Source organism: Adiantum capillus-veneris, chromosome 12 (assembly GCF_014529385.1).
Source record: "Adiantum capillus-veneris isolate H3 chromosome 12, ASM1452938v2, whole genome shotgun sequence".
NCBI classification, from domain to species: Eukaryota; Viridiplantae; Streptophyta; class Polypodiopsida; order Polypodiales; family Pteridaceae; genus Adiantum; species Adiantum capillus-veneris.
Window position 1 is genome coordinate 154340273 of NC_140942.1, and position 18062 is coordinate 154358334.

Below are 18062 nucleotides of genomic sequence, written 5' to 3' on the forward strand. Positions count from 1 at the left end.
GATAAATTTCAAAAATTTCAAGAAAATCAATCGTTTGGAACATCATTCAAAAAAGATCTTAGTATCACTCTTCTAGAAGAACATCACATGAATAACGCAGTTCAGAAGCTCTCTTTTAGGAACCCTTGTGGCTTCCGTTTCTACATAGAGTTCAAATAAATTCTTTTTTTTAAGAGAGGAAGAACAATAGGTAAAATGTTATAGTGTTGCATAAATAGCCCCTTTAGGGGGAAATAAAATGAAAATGAAACATACTAGTAACGTATGGAAAATTCCAAAGAGACTTATGAGATGAAAATAAAATGAAACCAAATGAAACATACTAGTAATGTATGGAAAATTCCAAAGAGACTTATGAGACCAAGTTTTAAACTATCATGTGTGATACAGTTGTCCACAATAAGAGATGAATAGAACATGACATAAAACTATATATGCATAGAGTGCAACAATGATGTGGGGTGTAGACTTTTGTTCCATCTCATGTGAATCTCCTTTCCACTTCATGTGCTTATATGTAAGCTTTATAAGACTAAATATGTGATGTGTCTGATGCGGAAGATGAATTGGAAAGTATATAAGGCTTAGAATGAGCCACCTTTATGCGTTGTGCATGTGTGCCACCTATTATCCTCTCTAAGCAAGAGAACATCCAATGTACACACTTCTTGATGTAATGAAATACTCTCTCTATTTTGTAGGTACTATCTTGAATAACTTCGTGCATAAATCCAAGATCCCTAACATGTACTAGCAATTAATTCATGCATCACTAGATTACCTTCCGTAATTCTTTATTGAGTGATATCAAATTGCAAGGTGATTGGTATTTCCTAATCACTAGTAGATCCCTACTAGTGAATAAGTTCTTTGATCATTGCTTGATTACCAAGCATTGAGCATGTCCATTGATTGGATTAATTCATCAAGCCACTATCCTTCTTGACTAATTAACATTAATTAATGCATGTATATGTAACTGCATTGTATTTATCCCCTTTGGTGGACCAATCAGATCTCTTGTATCTCAAATTTGTTGGCAATCAATTGCATTGATTATGTATGTGTGCTAATTGAGTCTTCGATTAGAGTGGGACAGATAGTTTCTTGTGTGCAATTTGCATCAATATGAGTCATTCATAAAGAAGAAACAGCAAAATTTGAGTGAGTAATTGCATGCGAGTAAAGTCCTTTGCATAGGCTTTCATTTGAGCCCCTAACTCCTCTAGTTGAAGGAGACTTGCTTAATAATCATATTGTTTTAAGTGTATGTGTGTGCACACACATGCTTGCCTTGCTTGGTAGGATTAACCTATACAAAATACAAGCAATTTGATGGGTGAACTCAATGTCGCCATGGGATGGACCTAAAAGGTTCAACTCCACTTCATATCCAATTTTGGTCCAAACTAGATGTCTTCCGTCAAATGCCCTCACTCTTCTGCAAGCTTCTTGCTCTTGTACTCCTCACCTAGATCCTCTTGCCACATGTTTGGTCCCACACGAGCCAAGCTCCCTAAGTCGAGCCTAAAATTCTTTAAGCCAACCTCATGCTCACATTGCACAAGGAATTGATGTAAGTGTATGCCCCCTTTTTTTTTTTCAAATCTAGGCAAAAGAAACAAGTGAGTTAAATTGAACTTCATCATCAAACAAGGAGCAATGTTTTCGAAAGGCATAACTACAAATGAAACAATTCCACAAGCCATGCATGCCATTTTCACTTATGATAGGTTTAAAATCACAAGCTTGAAGCAATAATTTTAAAATCATGCACCATCTTGACACTTGCACTAAACAAGAGGCACAGACCATCTTACTACAGCACTTTGGAGCTATTGTGAACATTCCATGATTGCATTAGAAATGCAATTGTACACATTGGTCATGGAGCCTAACGAGAATAGACTCAAAAGCATCTTCTTTCGTTACTAGACTCAAAATCTTTGGCATGTAGCTAACTTATATAAAATGCTCTTTAGTGAATAAAGACCATATTGTGATTTCAACAGGTTGTACTTGATGTAGGCTTTGGAAAAATGTGAATGCTCAAGACCCCATGCCTAAAATTCAAGACGCCACTACCCATTAAGAAGAATAAAGATACCACTACCCATAGAAGATGGTTGAAGAGCAAACTCCATACTTAAATGGGCATTTCAACAAGTATTTATGTATTTTCTAGCTCATGATTAGACCAATCTTCAATCATTTTTTTGCTTGCACTGCAATATAAAAGAGCCTTTCTTCCAATTGCTAGAATGTCTCAACAGCCCTCTCCTCAAACTTTACTTTGATCCTTCAAGCTCCTTCTCATTGGTAAGTCAATTAATTGTGTAGGTGCACGTACATGGCATGCTTGTGTGGTGGGAACAACCCCTTACAAAAAACGAATTTAGTTGACCCTTTCCATTTAATTAAACCAATTTCTGGCCTATCTTTTAACTCAATTCTCAACATGGTCTGGACGAGAAACCTCAAACAATACTTCCTCCACTCTTGGGGCCCAATCGAACAACCTCACATTGAACAAAGCTCACAACACTTGGAGCTTGCATAACCCGCTTACATTATTGCTCCCAAAAAGAATTCACGGGGTTAACTATGAGGTCAACCCAATTTTTGTGGTTTTCATTGCAAATTGCAACACGATACTCAAGCAGGTTGTACAAAAATGCCGCATCATTGTTACGATTGGTTGGCCATGCCATGCCATCACTTTGTGACAAAAGGGGGAGCATGGGTTGATGAAACCATTCATTTGAAGAGTGCAATTTCACATATTCACCATGATAATCTACAAGTGAGTTGTCATGTCTACATGGCTTGGGGCCTTTACAATAGAGATGACGATCAAGCTGTGCTCAATATATTAAGCAAGGTCTTGCTTGTTCATTTAATATGAGGATCTTACTTCCATTTCGAAAAATGGGACTATTTCTTTGGTTGAAATAGAGGGTTGCTAATTATTAAGAGCAAAGTAGCATGGGGAGGGTGGAGGTGAGACACCCTAATCACCAATGGGAGGTGATAAGGGGACATGCAGATCTCACATTGTGAAGTTTTAGTCACAGACTCAGCCAATTGATAAACCATTGCATGTGAGGGTGACGTGCCTTGAGCAAAGCAAGACATGCCAAAAGAATAAACAGGTGCTTTGCAATATTATGGGTCTCATCAAGCTTATATACACAACCATTACGAGTAGGGAAGAAAAGGTTGGGTTATAGGTAGAGCATTGCAGGCTTGGAGACATCTTCACACCCCCCATCCTTGACTACCTCTCAGCACGTTGCAAGCTTGGAGACTTCTTCACGTGAAGGTAAAATGTAATTGAGCTTTACATAGTTCCATTCGAGCCCTCCCCCCTAGTCCTCTTTACTCCTAGGTTCTCACAGGGACTACTGGTGCAAGATGCTATAGCTAGACTGATGAGCATGACAGTTTCGTGGTAAAACATTTTGTACAATCCACAGATGGGCAGACAACATGATTGGCACACGTTTAAAAAAGATATGGTGCAAACTTTAACAGCGCTGTGTTAAGGCTTTCGTGAGAGCTGATACATAAATCAAACACTTCCCAACGAGTAGCGTACCTTCATGATCGGTCTTTTAGAGGCGAGGCTGTGTCTAATATTATTGAGCGTGAGATACAAAGATGGGCTGAATGTGCAGATCTGGAGTTAAGGACGTGTAGGTTTCAGGAGGATAATCCATTCTAGATCACAGTTTTCTTTTCAAATAGTGATTATTGAGGTTAGATTCTTAGATATCTCAAGTCTTTTGACACAATCTTCACGGAGATGTTCCTATAGAGGCTGTATAACTTGGTGATATGTAGAGAGCTCCTTTGTGGGGTCACTGCATTGTATGAGATTTTGGTTTTGAGCTTGGTGGCAGGTTAAGGATGGCCATTGAAGTTTGCTACGCACTTGAGTAAACCATGCACCATCTCATTTCAACTTATGTGACAAATTAGGAACAGCCCCTTTTTCCAACTGCAAACCATTCTTCTCTAACTTCAACATTGAAAAGCTGTCGTGCATCATTTATACCGTTTTTGAGAAAATAGATGAGAACCAACAACCGACAACAGACATAATTGTCTCTATGTTGCACTGCTTGTCATTTCGCGAACCGAACCAACTTCAGCACCTTTTTCAAGTTTGCTAAAAGCTGGTAGACTTGAGAATGGTGAGCTTGCATGGCAAAGAGACGACCATAGCAAAAGAGTTCCTGAGTACTGAACCCTCCACCCAACTATAAAACCAGAAGCAGAGGACGTTCCAGGAGAAACAGCTCGCATTGCAACCATCCACCCTAGATTGTGGGTGGCTAGCTCTCGAAGCTTCCACAACAGCCTCAGCTACAGAAGCTATCATAAACAGTAAAGCCACGATTTGCTCATGGCTTAAACCATCCCTTACCTGCATACAAAATCATATGATATTCCATGAGCCAATTGGAAGGAATTTGAATAGCCTTGAGCAACAGTAAATGCTAACATCAGTCCCTATCCTATCTGCTAAAAAAATAGAATGGTCTGTAAGTCACTGACAGGCTCCGGTATGCGGTGACAGCCTCTGAGATACCACCAAACTTTTCTCAAACAAGGACAATGCCATTGAAAGACCTGGTGTATTCACATTGGTATTCACACTTGAGAGCTTGTCCCACAAGATAAAGATGCACCCCTTCAACCCCTTCGTGTGCTCAGCCTCCTCTAATTGGACAGAAAATTAACAAAATAAAACAGAGAAACTCATAAGACTGCATAAGTTTCTGATCTAAAGAAACCATGAGCTAAATGGACATGTATGAGCTACATCAGAGTACATTTAAGCTGGAACTTCAATGAGTTTTCACCAAATGTTGTCCCTGAAACTGCCCAAGAGTCTTCTACATTTCCAATAAAGATCATTGCTATTGTTCCAATAGAAACACAATCACACTCCTCATGTACTAAGAGATCCTTATCCATCTGCTGATGCGCTAATAAAGACTCTACCCAGGCCATAATCCACTGAGAATCACCACCAGCTATTGCTATGACGCACCGCCTTCCTTGATGCATTAGATCCTTCCCAGATGTCCTTGTAGTTTGCCAGCAAGATGCCAACTTTAATCAAGTCCTGCACTGTGCAGGCAACAAGATGGCCATGTGGACCATATCCATAAATAACAACACAGAATCTCATCCCAGTGTGAATCGCAAAGTCCTGTTTGAATAGTCAGCAGCAGCCAATGCAAAGAAGTCCCCCCCCCCCCCCCCCCCCCATTTTCAAAATAATAAACATCTGCAGCGTATGGAAACTTAGCTGCAGCAGAATGGTGTGTCGAAAGAAACTCATATAAAACACAATTCCCCAGCGTAATGAATAGAAAAGCACTAAGATGAATATGAGTGATATGAAAGAAAAGATTACTTGCTTCGTTGGGCTTAATCAATAAGGAGCTGCAAGGCCATTAAAGAATTTTTAATATGTCATTGTAAAACTGCCCAAGAGTCATTGGCATTTGCAATAAAGATCATCGCCCTGTTTGCAGATAGAACATCTCATCGATGCCTAAGTATTGTGCGCTAGTTATGGGATTGCCTTGTACCTGCTTCATGAGGGTGATTTCTGTTGTTCCACTTGGAACAGGCAAACTCACGCAATAGATCCCTCCAAGATGTCCTTGTAACTTAGCACCCGATGCCAGCTTTGAACAAGTCTGCACTGTGCGGGAAACAAGATGCCTATGACGAAAATGTCCATCAAAATCACCACAGAATTTCATGAGGCAAACTCACACATTAGATCCCTCCCAGATGTCCTCGTAACTTAGCATCCGATGCCAGCTTTGAACAAGTCTGCACTGTGTGGGAAACAAGATGCCCATGTCGAAAATGTCCATCAAAATCACCACAGAATGTCGTGTCAACTTGAACCACAAAGTCCTGCAGAGTTTGAAAAATTAGCGGCAACAGAATGTCTTATATGAAAAAATGACACTGGGAAACACAGATAATCTTGAAAGTTACCTACTCTTTGCTCCAGACGAGAACCAAGAGGGGGTTATAACTCCCTGCTAGGCAGCAATCATAGACAAGACATCATATTGACTGTGGTATTATGCAATGCAACTACTTTGACAGTGGATTGAACTGATCCTCTTGAAGAGATCCATAAGGTTTCTGTCATCAAAAGCTAGACAACCAGCTAAAAGCGTATATCAAACAAGTCCACGGGCCCATAATTCAGCTTTTAACATGTTTCAATCTCTGTCAACGATAATCTGCAAAACAGTACCAATATTAGAGTACAATCATAGCAAGAATGTCACTTTTCAGCAGACAAGCCTGTTTTTATCAATATAAAGAGCACAAAGGTATACTTGCATATCAATAGCACAATCATACACTCAAACTGAAGTGATCGTTGAATTAGGAAGGGTTGTCTGTGTGCAATCTAAGGTTATGCTTGCTTCAAGGATTCAAGCAAAGCCGAACACCATTTATCCATCAACAGAGATGCACAGAAAATTGATCCATGAACTTTTGGTGTACCTCTGGTGCAATTAATTTGGTGCACCACAAGTTGTATGAAGCAGTCCATCATCCTGGCACAATGATTGCAATCAATAAATTGATGGTTTTTTTTGTGTGTGTCCGTACGAGTGCAGATTGGAGCATACATCAGGCCACCCCTGCTCGTGGTCCTTTGTCTCCGCCTCAGCTTTTTGTGCATTCAGTTTACACTTTCCTCCTTCCTGGACCATGAGTTCATGGTTATGCAAATAGCATTTGGAAAATGCATAAGACTTTGTCTTGGTGGAAAAACGACTCGAGATGATATGGAACAGTAAGGTGCCTTTAAAATGTCAACTTTTTCTATGGCGTTGCTTGCTTGCAGTTCTTCCAATTGGATCCTTTTCGGCAAGGCGCCACACAGCATTCTCTCTTTGTTACATTTGTGGTGCGTCTCTGGAACCGGTTCCTCATCTAGTATGGAATTGAACAATTTACTGGATCGTATAGCGAGGCCTCTTCGAGTCAGGTGCTGGGCCATGTGGATGGTGTGGCAATCGAGATATCAGTCTATTTTTGATGAGTCGCCGATTCAAACCTTTCTCTTTTCCAAATCATTGTATGCCCTTTTCTCAGATGTGTTTTGACTATGGCTTTGTTTCTTATGAACTTCAACATTTCTTGTACATGATACACTTTGTGGATTTTCCTCATTTTGAGGTTTCCCACTAGTAATTCAAAAGTAATTTACCTTTGCAGAAATCATCAACAGTGGGACTTTGGCTCTGTCCGAACACCATAGACAAAGTGTACTCCAGAGCCAATGGTCACGGTCCACCTACTTCCCTGGGAGAGCCTTCTGTTTAGACTATGTGTGTGTTGTTGTTTTAAATAGAATACTGTAGCCGGGCTACAGTGTCACTTCAGAGGACAGACAGTTGGACAGTTGGTTACAGTTGGTCTGGTTCACACTGGACGGACCCTCTGGGCTGGGGAGTGACACGTGGCAGGGTACCGACGGTGGTCTAGTGGACATCGTGGCCAGGTCACCACCACCACTCAGTTTGGAGATAGACTTAGATGACTGGACATTTATGAGCCGTTGGTGGCTCTTTATGATGGTTCATGTGAGTAGTAGCTGTGGGGTCAGGATCATCTTCATCTTCACCTTTGGTCCAGCGTCGTCGAGGTAGCGAGTCTTACACAGAGCACTGCTTCACCATCCCTGCACATCTGAGCCTCGACACCCCATTTGTACCAGTGAGTCCTGGGCTGGAGCTGAGTGTGCTGCCACGCCAGAGTCTGTACATGGTTCTTTGAGCTAGTCGAGTCCACATGTTCTGGTCCACTGTTGTGTCTCTGTTGTTATCCATTGTTTCTATGTTCCATTCTGTTTGAGAGAGTTTTCATTTGTTTGAGTGAGATTGTCACGCACATTGCACTGAGGGGCACCCACACTGGAGAGAGCACGACACATTATCCGCGCTACAGGTGCTCTCATTTTGGCGATCACGGTGGGACCTCAACTGAAGTCTCACTCTGTTGAGTAGTTGGTTTCTTCGCTTCGCCTGTGCAGTCTAAGTCTCTCGCCTTGCTGGTCTGGTCCCTTCTCGCCCTGGTCCAACTTGCCCTCGTCTCTGGTCTAGACCCCCTCGACCCTGGTCTAGCTGGTCTAGTCACTTGTCTGGTCTAGACCCTGGTCTAGTCCTCCTCGTCCCTGGTCCAGCTGGTCTAGACACTCGTCTGGTCTAGTATGGTCTAGTAGAGTCTAGACCAGTCTTCAGCCTGTTCAAGGTTTTCTTGCCCAAAGCTTGGTTGGTTTGGAGGTCACTATATGACACATACAAGGAGGTCAGTTGAGCGTCAAAGCCCACTACTGAGCCCTCTGAAGTACTATCACAGAAGACGACCTTTGACACCTTGTAGAAATCCTTCAACCTCATCACCTATACCTCCACATATCACATCACCCATTCCTTCGTCAGGTTCCCCATCTTCGCGATCACCTTCTCCAGAAAAGCTCTCTCCTATTCTTCTACAACAAGCTATTGTGCAACAGACTCAGCAAGGAATCATGGAGCCACTAGCTAGTGTTTTGGCCAAGGTGAACATCAAGTTCCCTACATTCAAAGGGCTGTCTTCAGAAGATGCTGACCACCATGCAAGGAGATTTGTATCTCTCTGTAGGGGTATCTCTCTGTAGGGGACGTGGGCTGAGCAGAGAAGATGCTTACTTGGTACTATTTCCATCCACCCTGGATGGCCTAGCAGATAAATGGTACAGCCAATTTGCAGAGAACCATTTTGCAACTTGGGCAACCTTAAGACAGCAGTTCTGTGCAGCTTTCAGGCAAGGTGACTACCAAGAGAAGGTGTTGGATGAGTTGGCCAACATGGTGCTCAAACCTGAGGAGACTTTTGCGGAGCTTATGACGAAAACTAAGTCGCTGGTGGCCAAGCTTCCCCAACAACCTGGTGAATTCATGGTTAAAAAGTGGGTGGAGAAGGCACTTCCCAAAACTTCTCAGCAAAAACTCCGAGAGTCTCCGACCCGACGCCACTCTCGACGAGTTCATCGCAGCTGCTACTAGAATAGAGGGAGCTAGGAAGCTCTTCAACAACTCTCCTCAAATAGATACTCCCTCTGTGTTCTCGGAAGGTAGTCATACTGATCCTTTAACTTCTTTACGCAGGGAATTGGAAGCCCTAAAGTTACAGCGAGCTCTTCAAGAGGAGAGGTCCTTCTCTCTTAGACAAGAGAAGCCTCCAAATCATGAGGCATTGGAACAGATTAAGCGCGAGCTAGAAGAGCTCAAGTGTCAGCAAGAGACTAAGGCTACGGTTTGGTGTAGCTCATGCCGCTCTCCAGGGCACCCTCCGCAGGAATGCCCCCTTCGGGTTTACTGCCACTTCTGTGAAAAATCTGGACATGAGGATAAGGATTGTTACTACCTAAAGGGATTGCACAAAATACAGCAAAGTCTTGGTCCTTCTCTCCAACAAGGGTTAGCACCATCATCCAACATGGTTTCCCACTACGGCCATCCCAACTACATGCCACCTTTGCTCAATACCCCTGCTGTCCAAGGTATGTCAAGTACTTTCCCGACTCAAAGTTTTTATAATGCTAATGCCACCTCAACCCCTCAGAGCTTCTACACTTCAGCCTCCAACTCCATGCAGCAACCACCTCGTCCCCCGTTTCGTCCTTCCAATCGGCCCATACTTTGCTACAGATGCGGAGAGTATGGGCATTATCAGAGCAAATGCCCTCTGCCAGAAGGCTCTTCTCCGTGCCAACTTTGCCCTGAGGCTCAGGATCACTACACTAAGGATTGTCCAAAACAACGCGCCTCTACCTCTGCGAGCCCAAGTCAAAGCCAACCTGAATTCACCTTTCCCAAGATCAATTTGATAGCAGTTAGTACCAACCCCAAGCCACCCCTTTCTGCCCATATGATTGCCTCTCAAGACAAGTTGCAGCTGGTAGAGGAGCCAACTGGTGTCCTCACACGAGCTCAGAGGGCAGCCCTCGGCCTCAATCTTCCAACAGGTACAGCCCTTTCCTCCCCAATGCCTACACCTCCTCCAGCAGCTGACATGCCATCCCTTAGTGCTAAGAAAGGATCTTTTACTATGCTCTCCGATATTGATGGGGCTTTCTTAGAAGCAGTTGCTGACTTACAAAAGATCAAAGTACCAGAGGAACAACAACAGGTAGAAAAAGAGAAGCATACAGCAGAGACAGTCTTGAAGAACACTTTCCAACAAGTGTCCCTCTATGACATGCTTCGACTAGATGCGAGTTTCAGAAGTGACACCCTTGCAGTTATTCAGTCACTTTACCTTGGAGCAGGTCCTAGTGGCGGGCACCTCCCAGTGCGACAATCACAGTCCTATATGATATCCAATCCTGCTGCTCCACTCACTGATTATAGAAGCCCTCGCCTAACAGTGTCCGTTTTAGGTCGGCAATTCTCAGGAGCGATAGTGGATGGTGGATCTGGCATCAACCTAATGCCCGAGTTCACTATGCTAGCTCTAGGTCTACAGCCTACTCGCCCTGCTCCCTTCACAGTTACATTGGCCGACCAGCGGACAGTCTACCCAGTGGGCATAGTGGATAATGTGCCTCTGCAGGTACAAGACTTTACTTTTAACTTGGATTTTGTGGTGGTTCGTCTTCCCCAGGTTGAGGGCGGATTTCCCTTGCTTATTGGAAGACCATGGCTGCGACACACTAAAGCACTCCACGATTGGGGAAATGATGCAATGTGGATACATAATTCTGGCTCCTCGATGCAACCCATTCTCTTAGAAGGTGGTATGGATCCCGTGGTGCAACATAGTTCTTTGTCCTTAGCAACCAGCCTCGAATTGGAACAACCTACTCCACCTGACGGGTCAGATGAGGATCTGTTGGAATGGTTGGATGCTACCAAATCTATGCCCTGTTTTGGAGTTTCAATTCACTCTTTGCTTCAAGGTACACCCTCTTCCAATGTTTCCAAGGTAACTAAACCTTATGAGCCACATGAGCCAGCTCAAGAGTTGAAGGTCACAGAAGATACTCCTGATGCGCTCTCGGTGAAAGCCCTCTTGATAAAAGCCGTTGAATTTGGAAATAAGAGGAAAAAGTATATAAGCAAAAAGAAATCTCCCCTACAGGAGTTCAACCCCCTTCAAACATCAGCCCCATTGGTGTCTGCTTCTCCAACCAGAACGAAGCTAACCTCTGTGTCTAGCCAACTCCCTTCACAGAGCAGGTCTTGCTTGATGTGCTGGATGAATTCCCTACTCCTGTTCGTAGTCTTGCTGAGAATAGTTGGTTCTGTCCTCAACCTGCACTTTCATAATGCTCTGACCTTCCTCGCCCTTACCAACACACCCTCGTCCCTACCCACCCCCTCACATACCCTCGCCCCTACCCTATCCCTACTCGCCCCTACCCACCCCCTCACCCCCCCTCGCCCCTACCCACCCTCCCCCTTCCCCTCGCCCCTACCCACCCCCTCACCCCCCCTCGCCCCTACCCTCCCCCTCTCGCCCCTACCCACCCCCTCACCCCCACCCACCCCCTCTCGCCCCTACCCTCCCCCTCTCGCCCCTACCCACCCTCTCCCTTCCCCTCGCCCCCCCTCGCCCCTACCCTCCCCCTCTCGCCCCTACCCACCCTCTCCCTTCCCCTCGCCCCTACCCACCCCCTCACCCCCTCTCGCCCCTACCCACCCTCTCCCCCCCCCCCTCGCCCCTATCTAGCCCTTCCCACCCTCGCCCCTACCCACTCCCCCTCCCCCTCGCCCCTATCTAGCCCTCCCCACCCCTCTCAGGTTCAGCAAGTTTCCCCCACCCTGCATGATCGGCTCCATTCACTTGGTTGCCATCCTGTTTGCTGTGAAGGCCCTTTCATTCTGCCATCATGATGGAGCTTAACCCTATTTGCTGTGTTACTCGGGCTTATGGTAATCCATCTTTTCGAGAAGAGTGTTGTTGCAGAAAAGTATGGCAACTGCAAGCATGGACCAGGCTATGCAATCATACATACTGGGGTTCCTGCCTAGTTAGAAGCTTCAGGCGATTGCAAGCAGTGCAGTGTTTTTAACTCCACTTTTGAGTTTTTTCAGTACTCCTCACCGAGACGATGAGCGGTCTTGTGGCAGGCAACCTGTAGCCGGGCTACAGTGTCACTTCACAGGACAGACAGTTGGACAGTTGGTTACAGTTGGTCTAGTTCACACTGGACGGACCCTCTGGGCTGGGGAGTGACACGTGGCAGGGTACCGACGGTGGTCTAGTGGACATCGTGGCCAGGTCACCACCACCACTCAGTTTGGAGATAGACTTAGCTGACTGGACATTTATGAGCCGTTGGTGGCTCTTTATGATGGTTCATGTGAGTAGTAGCTGTGGGGTCAGGATCATCTTCATCTTCACCTTTGGTCCAGCGTCGTCAAGGTAGCGAGTCTTACACAGAGCACTGCTTCACCATCCCTGCACATCTGAGCCTCGACACCCCATTTGTACCAGTGAGTCCTGGGCTGGAGCTGAGTGTGCTGCCACGCCAGAGTCTGTACATGGTTCTTTGAGCTAGTCGAGTCCACATGTTCTAGTCCACTGTTGTGTCTCTGTTGTTATCCATTGTTTCTATGTTCCATTCTGTTTGAGAGAGTTTTCATTTGTTTGAGTGAGATTGTCACGCACATTGCACTGAGGGGCACCCACACTGGAGAGAGCACGACACATTATCCGCGCTACAAATACTTAGACACAAAGGAACACCATGTTCAAAAGACAACCGGCTCCAAACAACAACAAAGTATAAGCACAAAAACATTTCTATATTTGAAGCATTTTGTACATTTTAATCAGAATGAATACCCATTCCAATTATACTAAACATGAAGACAAGAAGTAGGTCTATAGATGAGCTCGCTCTCCATCTTCAAGATTGGACTACAGCTAACCTAAACATTTTGAGCAAGGATAGAACTCTCATCTACATCCGTATAAACAAGAAAACAAATCTTGCTAGCGTTGAATACGTATTATGGGTATCGATGAGACTATCAGTTATTGTCGATCTGTAAGATTTTCTAGCTTCAAGTCTTCAAACTCTTGACTTAAACCAACTTGTGTTTTTCTTCTAAGACAAAATTTGAAAAAAAACCAGAATCATCCTGGCAAATTATTGCATACAAAGCCAAATGGTATCAATTCAACTATAATCATACAGTTTTCACCAACAACCTTGATCAAAAAATTCACCAGGGCACATGCAAAATTGAAGCCATACTAAAAACAAGATCAAAGTTTTCAAACTTTCAACTGATCTCCAATGTAACTAGCCTACCCAGAAGAAGCGATTGGATAAATCAGTTTTCTGCCCTTCAATTTCATGTTTTCAGGGGTGCAAAGCAAAGCATGTATCACTAGTAAAATCCAGTTAGTATCCAAGATCCAAACTCGCTGGTTTTTATACAACAAAACAAGAGGATGCTCCCCCGAATATATAATGACTTAACATTCAAGCAAAACCAGTAAGCACTATTCTTTCTTATAGTGCAAATAACAAGGGGACACATCAGGTAAGAGACACATAGTGCAATCAATCTAGTGAGCAAAAAATAATAGTTTATTACAATCAAGCAATTAAGCCTGAGACACATACCTAAAATAGGAAGGTTCAGAAGAGAGCCAAAAGGCTCCATAGTATGCCACAGTCAGAGGTTTCAGTACCGATTAGGTTTATAGCACACAGCCCCAGATTCCAAAGCAGCCTCAGCTCCTTTATCCCTATATCACTTTAATTGGAAGTGAAAGTAACTAAGAACGGGCAACACCCGGTCAAGAATCATCCCTAAATATTAGCTTTCCAAAAGCGGGAAGAAAATCTATTACATTCTATGGGGAAGAAAATCCCCATAGTATGCCACAGTCAGAGGTTTCAATACCGATTAGGTCCAAAGCAGCCTCAGCTCCTTTATCCCCATATCACTTTAATTGGAAGTGAAAGTAACTAAGAACGGGCAACACCCGGTCAACAATCATCCCTAAATATTAGCTTTCCAAAAGCGGGAAGAAAATCTATTACATTCAAAATCTTTGGTTCAGCAAAAGTTCCAGGTTTCAAGAATGCATATGTATTTTGCTTATACGCTTTGGCCAACTCAAGCACCACAAAGAAGATTTTTACATTACCAATTTCCAAGACCATAACCAGGGAGTAAGCACTTAGGGCACGATCCTTAAATCACACCAGTAAAGGAAATGAAAACAATAGTCAAGCAAGGAACTATCAAGAAGAGCAAACAGGCTCTAAACCTCTAGAATAGATGTAGTCTTGGGAACAGATGTATCCAAGCAACTTTCCCAGCAGCCTCTGTTCCTCATAGAAATCAACACCAAAGGCTTAAGCTTAGCAAAACCCCAGGTCAACAGTAGTCAAGCAAGCATGTCCAGCACAAAGGATGCCCCAACAAAATCCTCTGCAAAGTCCAAAATTGTAAACGACAAGCCAAAATTACAAGAATGAACCAAGTCAGATTCAGAACACTTAAGAGATCATGCTTCCTAAGATATATTATTCCAAGGGATCCCACAATTATGCAAAGCAACGAGTCAACCATTGGTTTAGCACCAAGTGAGAGACTTAGCAAGAGGATATAGTTAAAGAGCCTGGGTACCCCAATACCATGACAAACAATTAGGGAAGATTCTGTAGTACAGAGGGTAAAAAGCATCAAGTTACCCAGCCCACAACAGCCCAAAGCAACCTCAACAATGACACCAATGGGTCAGAGATTTGACAGCGATTTTCCAGTTTAAAAAGACTACCAAAACCAAGCCTCTTCAGTTATAGCAAACCCCAGCAAGGCCCTCAAGGTGAGCCCTCAAGTGCAAGTGGAAGTGAATCTTGAAGACCAGTAAGACCAATGCAAGAGAACAAAGCTAAGTGAGGGAAAGAGTCCCTCACCTAAATATATAAACGTTGTGGGCAGCAGACCAAGGGCAGCCTGCACCTCTGCACGCTAAGTCTAGCATTCGTTGCAGCTACCAAATGTCCATTTCTTCCATGCCAGATAGTAGGTACAGCATGTAAGGTACCCATTGTAAATGCCAGAAAAGGTCATTTAGGGGAGAGGGTCTAACAATGCCATTGAAGCAGCGGGTATAGATCGTAGAAAGGTATTACATCCATGCTTGATGTCATCTACATGCAAACAGCAGAGAGGTCGAGAGAGGAAATGCCCACAGAATGTGACCGAAGCAAAGCATAGCAGCGTAGGTATAAGACAGGTATCCGCGGGGAGGGAGGATGGCAGTTATTGCCACTCCAATACTCAAGTCAGAAGAGTAGCACCCACCATAACCCATTAGGAGGTGAGTTCCCACCAAGTTGGGAACCCTTAAACGAGTCCAAGGGTCAAGTCACCCCATAAGAGGGGGTTTCTTAAAAAGCATCAATTCCCATCAACTACACGGAGAGAGAATCCAAACTCAAGGCATAGGGTTTTAGCCTGGTACTTTCAACAGCTCCATTACCAGTGGAAATAAGGCCTAGGATGCAGAATAATGCAAAAGTTCCAAATAGTCATAGGTAGGTTACAACCAAAAGAAATTCTTGCCAATGACATCCACAAGGTTGAGGAAAGAAGGATTTTGAAAGACCATCACACATTTTTAAGTGAAGCTTGGGTATCACCATCGTATAAGATTTAAAACATGTTTACTGCTTGACAAGTTCAAAGAATGATTTGTTAGGTGAAGATCTTCATGAAGTCCAGCTTTCAGATGAGGTAAGTATTTGGTTACAGTCAAAGGCTAACTACAACGTGTACATTGTGTGTGAGAGAGATTGTTACATTTTTTGCCTTTAATAATGGGGACATATCCCTCAAAATCTTGCAACTCTTCTATGTTTGCTTTAAGCGCTTTCACATTGCTGAACACTTCTGTGTTCTGCCCTTTCTATCTGATCTTTTTGGTGGGTTTTCCTTGCTTTGAGGTTTCCCACAGGTGAATTAATCAAAACAGATTTACAAAAAACAGAGTGAGAGAGAGAGAAATGAAACGAAATGATACATTAACGTCTTCAAAAGGCCAAAATGACCTACGAGATCAATCAATTACATACTGGTGAATCTGATACCATGTCTGAGTACAATAAAAGAAATACTAAATTGAATCTAGCAATGTTACTAGCCGCAACTATGTGGGGTATGTGTCATCACTAATACAATGGGTGCACAATACAAAAGAGCGATACAATGGGTGATGAATCCATCCTCCTATGTACTCTGGATGTCGAGATAGTATGGCTCGAATCCTCTATTCTAGTCTCCGTCGATGCTGTGAAGTTCTTCTCCTCAATCATGGGCGTCTCGATCTCCCTAGCTCCAATGCTCGGTCAATGAGAGTACTGCCTAAATTGAATCTAGAAGTGTTACTAGCCGGAACTGCGTGGGGTATGTGTGATCACTAACTAATACAATGGGTGCCCAATACAAGAGAGAGATACAATGGGTGATGAATCCATCCTCATCTGTACTCTGGATGTTGAGATAGTATGGTTCGAATCCTCTGTTGTAGTCCCTGTAGATGTTGTGAAGCTCTTCTCCTCAATCGTGGGTGTCTTGATCTCCCTAGCTCTAATGCTCGGTCAATGAGAGTACCACGGGTGTGAGTATGAGCTGAGCTTTGCAATGGTGGCTGCTCCTCTATCTGTCCAGTGTCTGTTGTGAAGAAATCAGTAATCTGTCTCTGAGATTATACCTAGATGAATCCAGGATATACCCAGATTCACCCTTGAAGGAAAGTGCAAGGTATAGACTCATGGTAGTCACCCACGAGACAATATAACCATCAGCTCCATCATGCATAGTATTGACTAATACCACTCTCTCTCTAGATCTCCTCAGTAAACTATCTCTATGTCTGTGTAACTCAAGTAGAAAAAGTCCAAGACATCTCCTGTCCTGATAGCTCATGACTTTGGAGAAGGGTCCGAAGCCTCTCTGAATAGACAGTGGAAGCGACCTCGTATCTCGTAATACACTGTGCACTGAAATATATAATGCATCTCCGTCTTTGGCTCTGTATCGCATAGGCGGCATATCCTGGTAGCTGCTAGTATCCCTCTAAATCAATCTCAAGCTAGGGTGAAGATGTCCGTATCTGACCAATGGCACACCGTAACCCATGAGATAGATGTGTATCAATATAGTTGGGTCGAATCACAAACCCATCCCTTGTGAGTTGGAGAAGATGATCTCTATAGAAAGCCATCTTCGTGCCAAACTCCTTGTCGGCTCCATCCATGTCCTCTTGGTGTCCAATTGGGTCAGGTCTTGGCGAGTGAGTCTAGTAATCTCCGCCTGTGTAAGTGACAACGATGGTGTATCAAGGGAGTACTGGAAGGGAGGCAAGCTGTCCATGCTGAAGCCATGTATCTGAAACCATGATGACATTTGTACATACCAGCATGATGTGTCCCCCTGTAAAGCTAATTGCCTGGAGGACTCAAGGGCCAATCTGGCATATCTGTCTCTAGTAGTATCCCATAAGCTATGTATACAGGAGACTGATCTGGTAAGTGCCTCTATCTCCATAGGGGGGGGGCTGCTAACTCCACTCTAATGATCTCGTGTGGCACGGAGGCCTTGGCTCTAATTAGCCGAGAGATCATAGATATCAAGGGCCTCTCCATACCTCTCCACCCATCTTGACCCACAGAGGGTCCCCAAACTCTAACCCCATAGAGCATAGTTGAAGCTACCAAGGTATCAAAGAGCCAGAGTTTGTTTAGGGTTCTTGGAACTCAACCTGCGAATACATCCTCTCCAATTCTCCAAGGCCGCTCTCGTCAGTCTAGTCTCTGCTACTCTCTTCAAAGAAAACCTTGACCCAGTGAAGACTACCCCAAGATAAGTGTGCATCTGTGTACTCCAGTCTCCTGACCACAAGTGAAAGTAGGTGCTGATCTATTGATCCAATGGGAAGTGGTAAACACCATAACCTTGGTTTTACCAAGGTTTACAGGCAATCCACTA

The 18062-nt window shown here is 44.0% G+C and overlaps 1 protein-coding gene across 8 annotated transcripts in view; it reads right to left on the reverse strand.

Moving 5' to 3' along the window:
- Positions 1-4288: 4288 nt before the first annotated feature.
- LOC147446715 (P-loop containing nucleoside triphosphate hydrolases superfamily protein) overlaps positions 4289-18062 on the reverse strand; it is a 223318-nt gene continuing 209544 nt past the window's right edge. For 4 of the 8 annotated variants that reach the window (XM_086525886.1, XM_086525885.1, XM_086525879.1 and 1 more), the window contains 3 exons: positions 6028-6281; positions 5797-5943; positions 5378-5717 (listed from right to left, as the gene is read on the reverse strand). The gene's annotated coding sequence lies outside the window, so the exon portion shown is untranslated. Of the gene's footprint in view, positions 4430-4560; positions 4726-5377; positions 5723-5796; positions 5944-6027; positions 6282-18062 lie in introns of those variants that run through there. The other 4 variants (XM_086525883.1, XM_086525880.1, XM_086525882.1 and 1 more) reach the window with 4 other exon arrangements.